At 42.8% G+C, this 10,913-nt stretch overlaps 1 protein-coding gene across 1 annotated transcript in view; it reads right to left on the reverse strand.

The window, feature by feature from the left end:
- fam168b (family with sequence similarity 168 member B) overlaps positions 1-10,478 on the reverse strand; it is a 50,234-nt gene extending 39,756 nt beyond the window's left edge. Inside the window, exon 1 of the mRNA XM_048542038.2 lies at positions 10,348-10,478. The gene's annotated coding sequence lies outside the window, so the exon portion shown is untranslated. The remainder of the gene's footprint in view (positions 1-10,347) is intronic.
- Between the last annotated feature and the right edge of the window lie 435 nt (positions 10,479-10,913).

Below are 10,913 nucleotides of genomic sequence, written 5' to 3' on the forward strand. Positions count from 1 at the left end.
GTATGTACACAGAATTAGCAGGTAGTCTAAATGGTAAATGTGACCCTAAACAAGCTGGGGCCTCTATTTACAGCATTTAATTAACAACTGTGATGAAATAACCACATATTCAAATTTGTCAATGACAACATTGGACAGTATTTTAGGGAATGTAGATGTGAACATAACATTACAAAGGTAATACAAATAGGTTAGAGAAATGAGGAAACCATGGCAAAGGCACCCCCTTTGGGCTTGAAAAGAGATAGGAGATTACTTTTAAAAAGGTCTAACACTTCAAACAGACAAGATCCAGAGTGACTTCGGTACTCAAATACATTTCTTAACAAAATGTTATTAACACGTACAGAAAATAAAATGGATTAATTAAATACTGTTTTCCTGTCCTGAAGGCCCCCCAGATACATTTAAGAATTCAGTGATAGTCCAGTGATTGAGTTCAATTTCACAATCTGCCTGAAGTTCAGCCTCTGGATTATTACTCCGGTATTAAAACGACTAAATTACCTAGCTAAATTTAGTTAGTGAGAACTCCGTGCGGGGCTTCAAAAACAAGGGGATATTTCTGGATTTTGTGGTTCAAGGTGGATTTCTTGTGTAATAATGATTGAAGGCTAGAATACCAAAAACAGAAAACCTTACTTTGTGGCTCACCCTTAAATCATCAAATATATTATCAAGTTCAATTTATTTACAGTCACTGTGATTTAGGAGTCACTTATCATTAGGTTGGTCATTAATTCAGACCTGTAATCATCACTAAGTCTAAACACTACTTTTAAAAGTAATCTCTGTTTTCAAGGACATAATGTCCCATGAAACTTTCTCAGTCATTTAAGAAATTACTTGTGTGTGTGGAACTAGTTACCACAGAAGTCACATCTTCTCAACTTATCCTCTTACCGAGGCTTGGTGGCTCTCAAATTAAACTGCCAGCAGTCACCTAGACCTAAAGGTAGCAACCCAATGGTCCTCTGGGACTAAAGCAACTTCAGTTACTTGTTTTATGGAACAATGCAAAAGGACAGCCACCTCACTTTTTTTTGAAGTTTGGCAGTGCTGGGTGGTAGGCATACAATCACTGCTCTAACCAATCTGGCCTGAAGCCAATATACTGTGCTATTTAGATCACAGAATCCCTAGAGTGTGGAAACAGGCCCTTTGGCCCAATAAGTCCATACTGACCCTCAGACATCCCACCCAGACCAATCCCCCTATTACCCACCTAATCTACACGTCCCTGAACACGACAGGCAATTTAGCATGGCCAATCCACCTTGCCTGCACATCTTTGGACTGTGGGAAGAAACCAGAGCACCCGAAGGAAACCCACGCAGACACAGGGAGAATGCGCAAACTCCACACAGATAGTGGCCCAAGGATGGAATTGAAGCCAGGTCCCTGGTGCTGTGAGGCAGCAGTGCTAACCACTGAGCCACCATGCCATTCCACATTTCACTTAGCTAAATTTATAATAGCTGTGTTGTAGCTAACTGTTGCAAATTGAGACAAGGTAGTTTTTTTTTCAAATTATGACTATGATTTATTTGGTTACTCTTTCACTCTTTTGTTCCAGAAGCCTTTGCTATCTAGAATCAGAGTCCATGCAGCATTGAAACAGGCCCTTTGGCCCACCATGCAAATGTGATTAACAAACCTCAAACTACACTAATCAATTTACTTGCATTTGGTCCATAGGCTACCATACCTTGACATTTTAAGTGCTCTTAAATGTTTCTTAAATGTTCCTAGCGCACCAACCTCCATCGCCCTCCTTGGCAGCACATATCTACAAACCTCTGGGTGAAAAAAAGAAATTCTCCAATCTCCTCTAAATCATTTGCTCCTCACCTTAAGCTTATGCCCTTTGGTCTTAGACATGTCTGCCATAGGGCAAGAAATTCTCACTATCTACCCTGGCCATGCCTCTGTAATTTTGTATATCATAATCAGATCACCCCTCAGTCTCCCCTGCTCCAAGGAAGACAAAGCCAGCCTCTTCAATCTTTCCTCATAATTGAACCTTTTTGACCTGGTGAATTTGATGATTTTCAAGGTTTTTCAATGAATCAGAAATTCAGTATGCAATTTTCCCTCACAAACATGTGTTTCCTATGTTTCTTTTTGTTGTAAAAAAAGTACAATGCTTGTGCTAATACGCAAAGGGTTTTTAACAATTCCGAATTAAAACTGCAACATTTGTGGTATCACTGTTTCTCAGTAGTTAGCCAATGGAACTGGTTAATTTGATGACCCATGTCCGTACAAAAAAACCAAGAAGATTTTAAAAACCCATTGATTCTTGCTATTTATTGGTTCACACATTTTAAACACTGTGCGGCGACTTGCTTTCAGTGACCCATTTTCACACTAGACCAGCATACACTTCATGGACTGGAATTTTTATAATGCTCCAAAGTTTGTTTCTTGGCATTGACCAACGATTCGAGTAATGGTGGGGAGGGGTTGGAAGTACAATCATAAACTTTAGTATTACATGCTTGCCCATTAAACGATCTCCAAGTGCTCCGAAGTCTTTCAGAAACCAATATACTCCAAATGTTAGTTACTGTTGTCACATGCACACTGCGACTTCAATAAAACAAATGAAACTTTTCCACATGACTGCCAGGTCATGACTGATTAAATTATATGTCAAGTACAAGAATACTAAAAACACAAATTAGTAATTTTAAAGTTTTATTACAGTTCTGAACAAAGAACACAGAAAATAGCATTCCTGATTTACTGTCCAACATACACTGATATGGGCCATAAAAACAAATGAAGTTGTTCACACATTTTGCTGGTGTAATTATGGAGGTTCCACTCCCCTCCCTCATTAAGACATTTTTAGCTTTACTCCTCCCAATTACACTGTGCAGAACGGATGAAATGCAAGCTCAGCAATGACTGGTGATTTTCTAGTGAGAGCAGCTCACTAGATTTGCGAGATGATACAACAGGACAGCACAAAGGAATAATTGCTACAACTTGTATTATCAAGGGCCTAGTCACTTTAAACAAGTTTTGGAGGACAAATCACCGATGTATAAACTAGATCACATCTTGTTTCATCACGACAGTACTGCAAAATTGTTCATTTTTTCTTTAACAAAGGTGCCAAAAAAGATTAAGATGCCTATATCTTCGTCGATACGAAGTCGGCGCTAAGGCAAGGCAACACACAATGCTATGCTGTGTTTAATCAAATCCAAGGTGCATGCTAGATTCAGGTTATACCAGTGTCTTGGGGAATACAGGCAGCACTAATGCTTAGTGAGTCCAAGACTGGACAAGTGAAGCAATCTGCAGACAACTTCAAAAATAGTAGATAACCCCTCTCACTGCAATACAAGCATTGTGTTGATGTTACAAACACTTTGTACACCACTCAGCCATGCACATCAATATCAAATCTGAATCTCAACTGTTGTGTATGTTGAGTCACAATCTAAAACTGTGCAATCCTTCTGCATCAGCTGCAATCAAGTACATAATTGAAAATAGGTTGGAAGGGTGCAATATTGCAATTGTGTACCTTAAAGACGGCCTGTAACACAAACACAAAGTTCATGCTCCTTGGTTATTTCATCGATGTTAGCAGGTAAACACAAACAGTCATATAACGCTATGAAGCTGCTGAAATTAATCAGGGCTCAAGGCACAGATATGCAAGCCATATACAGGGAATTTCTTAGCTGCCTCCAGCAGCAGGTAAAAATTCCTACGGTAGTAAAGTACTTGACGGGATCAACTGCTATTTTCCATTTCTTTTTGCTGCAAATTTCAAAATTTAATGCCAGCCACTTGCACAAGCAGTACCGTTTCCAATCATGGCAGTCAAAAGTAAGGTGGATTGGCCTTGCGAAATTGCCTGTAGTGTCCAGGGTGTGTAGGTTCAATGGATTAGCTCTGGGAAATGTCAGGCTACAGGGAAAGGGTAGGGGGATGTATCTCAGTGAGATGTTCTTCAAAAACGTAGTGTGGACTTGTTGGGCTGAATGGCCTGCTTCCACGCTGTAGGGATTCTATGAAAACCTATGGTCCACTACACATTTAGCATTAATGCAATACAAAATGTCACACCACAACGGTCAATCATAGTTTAAATGTTACCTTTCGTAAATCTTTTTTCAAAAAATTTCCATTACATTAATGCTGAACATTAGTTATTTACTGCACCTCTGTAGTCAGTGGAAAGCCGACAGCAACAAAAATGCAACCAATACAAATGGAAAAAGATACTGGAATAGTATGGGGAACAAAAATGGCTGAAGAACTGAACAGAGATAGTAGGAAGGATCCAGACCCAAAACGACAGCTTTCCAGCTCCTCTGATGCTGCTCTACACCTTGTTATCTGAGGAACTGAATAGGTACTTTGCAGTCTTTGTGGCAGAAGATGCCAGTAGCATACCAAAACTTCAAGAGAATCAGAGGCAGACCATCACAAGGGAGAAGGAGCTGGGAAGTTGAAAGATCAGAAAGATAAATGACCCAGACCAAATGGTCTGCACCCGAGAGTTCTGGAGAGGACTGCACAGGTATTGAGGGGTGACCTTTCAAGAATTACTGGAGTCAGGGAGGGTCACAGAAGACTGGAAAATGGTTAATGTAGCACCTCTGTTTAAGAGAGGGAGACAGAAAATAGCAAATTATAGGCAAGTTAGGCTGATATTGGTTATTGCCAAGATTTTAACATCCATAATTAACTGAGAGATTGGGGAGTACTTGGAAGTGCAAGGTACAACAGACTGAGTCAACTCAAGTTTGTCAAGAAGGTTCATGCTTGACATCTGTTAGAATTCTCTGAGGTGGTACTGAGCAAGTTAGACAAAGGAGAGCCAGTGAACATGATCTATTTGGATTTCCAGAAGGCCTTTGATAAACTGCCACTCAAGTGACTGCTAAATAAGATAATAGCCCACAGTGTTAGGGGCAAGGTACAGGCAAGGATACAGAACTGGTTGACTGGCAGGAGGCAGACAGTGGCATAAACAGGGGTTTTTCAGGACAGCAGCCAGTAACAGATCACAGGTCAGGGTTGGAACTGCAACCATTCACATTATGCATTAATGATTGAGATGAAGGAATTGAGGCCATTGTTGCTAAGTTTGCAAATGACACAAAGACAAGTGGAGGGACAGGTAATGCTGAGAAAGCAGAAAGGCTGCAATCCACTAATCTACATTTTACACATGGTCAAGTTAATCCAAGCATCATCTAAAATACATCAGGAAACACTATTATCCAAGACTGGTATATGTGCTTTGAACATCTAGCTCTCTGGGGAAGACAGGCTGAAGCACACAAAACAAAAAAAAGAGGTTTATCACAAAGTTAATTTAGCCCTCACTTTGCTGACTGTACTACATCAAAAAAAGTCACCAGTCAAATGACAGATGTACGAACTGAGAGCTCATTTTCTTGCCACACAAACTTCCTAATTATGAGGATAAGGAGAAATTTGAATCTCAAATTTACAAAGATTTATAGACAGTGTCACTGGGATTTCAGTGGTGCACAATGGTGAGTGGAAGTACATGTACGTGAACTGCAGAAAAACCAAACAACTTAGTTGAAAACAGCAACATGATCTATGCAAAATCAAACTACTGATGGTTTTAGACTATAAGACATAGGAGTGGAAGTGCCCATCGAGTCCACTCCACCATTTAATCATGGCTGATGGGTATTTCAACTCCGCTTACCCACACTCTCCCCATAGCCCTTAATTCCTGGCAAGATCAAGAAATTATCAATCTCTGCCTTGAAGACGTTTAGCATCCCGGTCTCCACTGCGCTCTGTGGCAACGAATTCCACAGGCCCACCACTCTCTGGCTGAGGAAATGGCTCCTCATTTCCATTTTAAATTTACCCCCTCTAATTCCAAGGCTGTGCCCACGGGTCCTAGTCTCCCCGCCTAACGGAAACAACTTCCCAGCGTCCACCCTTTCTAAGCCATGCATTGTCTTGTATGTTTCTATTAGATCGCCCCTCAACATTCTAAATTCTAAAGAATACAACCCCAGGATCCTCAGCCGCTCATCGTATGTTAGGCCTACCATTCCAGGGATCATACATGTGAATCTCAGCTGGACACGCTCCAGGGCCAGTATAGCCTTCCTGAGGTGTGGGGCCCAAAATTGGGCACAATATTCTAAATGGGGCCTAACTAGTTCTCTATACAGTCTCAAAAGCACATTGCTGCTTTTATATTCCAACCCTCTTGAGGTGAAGTGACAACATTACATTCGCTTTCTTAATCACAGATTTAACCTGAAAGTTATCCTTTAGAGAATCCTGGACTAGCACTCCCAGATCCCTTTGTACTTCGGCTTTATGCATTTTCTCGCTGTTCAGAAAATAGTCCATACCTGTATTCTTTATTGCTAAGTGCAAAACTTCGCATTTGCTTACATTAAATTTCATCAGCCATTTCCTGGATCACGCTCCTAAACTGTCCAAATCTTTCTGCAGCCTCCCCACATCCTCAGTGTTACCTGCCTGTCCACCTGACTTCATATCATCGGCACACTTCGCCAGAAAGCCCCCAGTCCCTTCATCCAGATCATTAACATATTAAGGTGAACAGCTGCGGCCCCAACGCTGAACCCTGCAGGACATCACTTGTCATTGGTTGCCATTCCAAGAAAGAGCCTTTTATCCCAACTCTCTGCCTTCTGCCAGACAGCCAATCTCAATCCATGCCAGTAGCTCACCTTGAACACCATGGGCCCTCAGCTTACTCAGCAGCCTCCCGTGAGGCACCTTATCAAAGGTCTTTTGGAAGTCAAGATAGATAACATCCACTGGGTTTCCCTGGCCTAACCTACTTGTTACCTCTTCAAAGAATTCTAACATGTTTGTCAGTCACAACCTCCCCTTACTAAATCCATGCTGACTTGTTTTAACCCGACCCTGCACTTCCAAAAATTTAGAAATCTCATCCTTAACAATGGATTCTAGAATTTTACCAACTACCGAGATTAGGCTAATCAACCTATAATTTTCCATTTTTGTCGTCTCGATTCTTTCTTAAACAATGGGGTTACAACAGCGATTTTCCAATCATCTGGGACTTTCCCTGACTCCAGGTGACTTTTGAAAGATCACAACCAACGCCTCTGCTACCTCCTCAGCCACCTCCCTCAGAACTAGAGGATGAAGCCCATCGGGGCCAGGAGATTTATCAATTTTTAGACCTTTTAGCTTTTCTTGCACTGTCTCTTTTGTAATGCCTACCAAAGTGAACTCTGCATCCAACTCTCCTTAATTGTTGGGATACTACTCATGTCTTCCACTGTGAAGTACTTAGGTTCTTCAGCTGTTTCCTTATCTCCCATCATGAGCCTTCCAGCATCAATTTGGAGTGGTCCAATGTCTACTTTGGTCTCTTGTTTGTTTCTTATGTATTGAAAGAAACTTTTACTATCTTTTTAATATTACTGGTTAGCCTACCTTTATATGCAATCCTCTCCTTCCTTATGTTTCTCTTTGTTATCCTCTGTTTGTTTTTGTAGCCTTCCCAATATTCTGATTTCCCAGTGTTCTTGGCCACTTTATAGGCTCTTTTTCTTTGACACATTTCCCGACATCCTTTGTCAGCCACGGCTGTCTAACCCCCTCCCCCGGATAATCTTTCTTTTCTTTGGTATGAGCCTTTGTACTGTGTCCCCAGTTACACCCAGAAACTCCTGACATTGTTGCTCTACAACAAATTTTGGCAACACATGCAATGGTCAATAGCAATAAGCAATGCAATAGTAACTCAATGACAAAACTAGAATTGCCTAGGCTGTGAACAATGGGCCATTCAAATATTCCCATCTCAAATTAATAAACAGTGTTAAATAAGGATATCATGGGATATGAACATAAATTGAGTTAAGAGGCAGTACAGCCATGATCAAATGGAATGGTGGAAGTTGTACAATGGGCTGACAAACCAAAGTCTCCCAACTGGAATTAGGGCCAGCAAATTAAGAGCTTAGATTTTGAATATTAAGAAGGTTTTTTTGTTGTTTTCAGGCACAGCATATTCGAAATACATTTTTCCAGACTGTTAGCAATTTTTACCTTTTATATAGAGACAAAGATTTGACTAGGAGTAGACAACCATTTGGCCCCTCTAACCTGCTCTGTTGTTCAATAAGATCACGGCTGATCTGATTGAGGCCTCAACTCTATTTTGTCATCAACCCCTAAGGATCTTGAATCTTTTGATTAACAAAGGAATCTATCTATATTTGCCTTGAAAATATTCAAAGGCCTCATGTACCATTCTTTGGAAAGAGTTCTGCAAATTCAATCAACTGATCATGGAAATGAGACATTTTTATCTAAAATGGGAGGCCCCTTATTTGTAAACTGTGTCACCTCATTCGAGTGTCTCCCACAGGAAGGAAACACGCTTTCAGCATCCACCCTGAACAGTCTCTTTCAGATCTCAAATGTTTCAATCACAGCACCACTCAGTCTTTTAAACTCCAAGAGAAACATTTCCAGCCTGTCCAGTCTTCCATGAAGTAAGCCCTGCCACTCCAGATACCTTTGCTGAACTGCTAACTCATTTAAATCCTTTCCTAAATAAGAAGCTCCTAACTGTAAAGAGTAGTTGAGATGCTGTCTCAAAGTGCTGCAGCAATATAAGCCTACTTTCACATTCCACTGCCCTCACATTCCATTTACTTCCTGAATTGCTTGATTTACCTATACACTAAGTTTGGGGTTCACATACCAAGACACCCCGATCCCTCTGTCTTTCATGTCTGCAATCTTAGTCCAGAGTTGCATTTCTATTCTTCCTGCCAAACGGACAAATCACATTTACCCAAATTATATGCCAAACTTTTGCCCACATGCTTACCTATACCCTGCTGCAGATGTCTTGCTCACACCTCACTTTGATCTCTATCTGAGTTTATCAACAAACCTAGCTACCAGTGATTTAGCTCATTCACCTCTCTATGCATTGAGATAAATTGTCAAAAGCCCAACTGAACCTTACGACACTGTACACATCACAACTCAGCAGCTCTAAGTGCAACTGATGCGTGCAATACAAAATTTAAACACAGAAGTGCTTTACAAGCTACTGTATCCCTTTGCTTGAATCAAAAATGGAAAATAAAAGTAAATATAATTCCAGTGGAGATTGAGTGTAAATTTCAAATACATTGATGAAACATAATTGTTTTTCTCTACGGATGCTGCCAAACTACTATTTCCAGTGCTTTCGACACACATGCCAAATTAATGTCAGGTCACGCAACTAACCGAGTTGCAGAGAATCCCTACAGTGCACAAGCGGGTCACTCAGCCCATCGAGAGCATCTCACCAAGACCCATTCACCTACCCTATCCCCATAACCCTGCGTTTGCAATGGCTAATTCCCCCTCACTGACACATCTGTGTACACTATGGGCAATAGAGCACGGCCAATCCACAAAACCTGCACATCTCCGGACTGCGGCAGAAAACTGGAGGAAACCCACGCACATTCAGGGAGATCGTGCAAACTAAACACAATCACCCGAGGCTGGAATCGAACCTGCTGTGAGGTAACAGTGCCGCCCATTTGCTCAACATCAAATGCAGTCGTTTTTTTTGTGGCTATTGCAAGTGGTGATCCTTCAAAACCAGAGACAATCAAAATAGCGTTGTGTATTTCAACAAGGGATGCGAGGCTCAAGATATTAAGAGCTGTCGACAATAACAAAGCAAAGTGTAGCAAATTTTTAAAAAGCGGGGGAGGCAAGGTCGGCAATCAAGCATCAACTGAAAACCCCTTTTCAATGCAATCTTCCCAAATCTCAATTCCTCGCCACCTACTCCCGTACCCCCCAATAAATACATCAGCCAGTCTGAACCATTTGTGAGGCCAAAGCTGTACGTGACAAGTCAGGAAGCAGTCAATTGTCAATGTCTGCAACCAGACGCTGGGAGGGAGGAAGGCAGCGCGGACACTGCAAAGGAAACACCCGCCTCCTTTCCCCCCGCCCACAATAACCATCGCCATAGACGAGGCCCGAAACAACAGCCTCTTCACCCAAAACAAGGCCCGCAAAGGATAGGAGGGCTCGAAGAAACAACACCCCCACCCCGTCCCCGGGGAATTAGCCATCCGCAGAGCCCCAGGGGCCCACCTTCCAAGGAAAAGGTGGTGATTTGGGGGAGGGGGTGGGGGAAGAGCGAAGGTGGCGAAGGAGGGGGCGGGCTACCCAGGCCCCGGGTGTCAAAGGGTCGATCAAAGCGACGACGGCGAATGCAAAGAAAGGGAGAAGGCCGGATCCCTGAGGTGTCAGCGGTTGGAGCCACGGCCGGACAAGAGAACAACCCACCCTGACTGAACGATTCCAGCGATGCAGACTCTCGTCTCTGTCTCCACCTCACATCAGCGACGCTGCGCAACAACTGCAAACCACCCCCTCCCTCTCCTTCACCTCCCCGCCACCACTTCCGGCCAGCCCAAGCTTGGCCACGCCCACACCACTTCCGGTCCTTTCGCCGGCGGCGCGCTGACGTCAGGTGGGGCGGGTGAGGTGGAGGCGGCGGTGACAATAACATTCCCCCCCACCCCGCAGACGTGATAGTGACAGAAAGTACGAGAAGGATCGAGAAGGTCTTGAATCGCCTGCGGAGAGAGGGGAAGGAACGAACGACAATTACCGCTGATGGCCTCAGTGTGAAATTTTGTCCGAAATTTTACAGGGATATAGTAGACGGTACAAAACCGATGAGTTTTGTTTTCGTGTAGTTTATGGCAGGACGCACCTCTAAAGCAGGTGCGGCTTCAAACCCAGGATCTCCTGGCGCAGAGGCATTGCCCCTACCACTGCACCTCCAGAGCCCTAGGCTTTACGCTGTAGCAAATGGAAGGAGACGAGGAGATATCACAACTCGGGAC

This window comes from Stegostoma tigrinum, chromosome 14 (assembly GCF_030684315.1).
Source record: "Stegostoma tigrinum isolate sSteTig4 chromosome 14, sSteTig4.hap1, whole genome shotgun sequence".
Taxonomy (NCBI): Eukaryota; Metazoa; Chordata; class Chondrichthyes; order Orectolobiformes; family Stegostomatidae; genus Stegostoma; species Stegostoma tigrinum.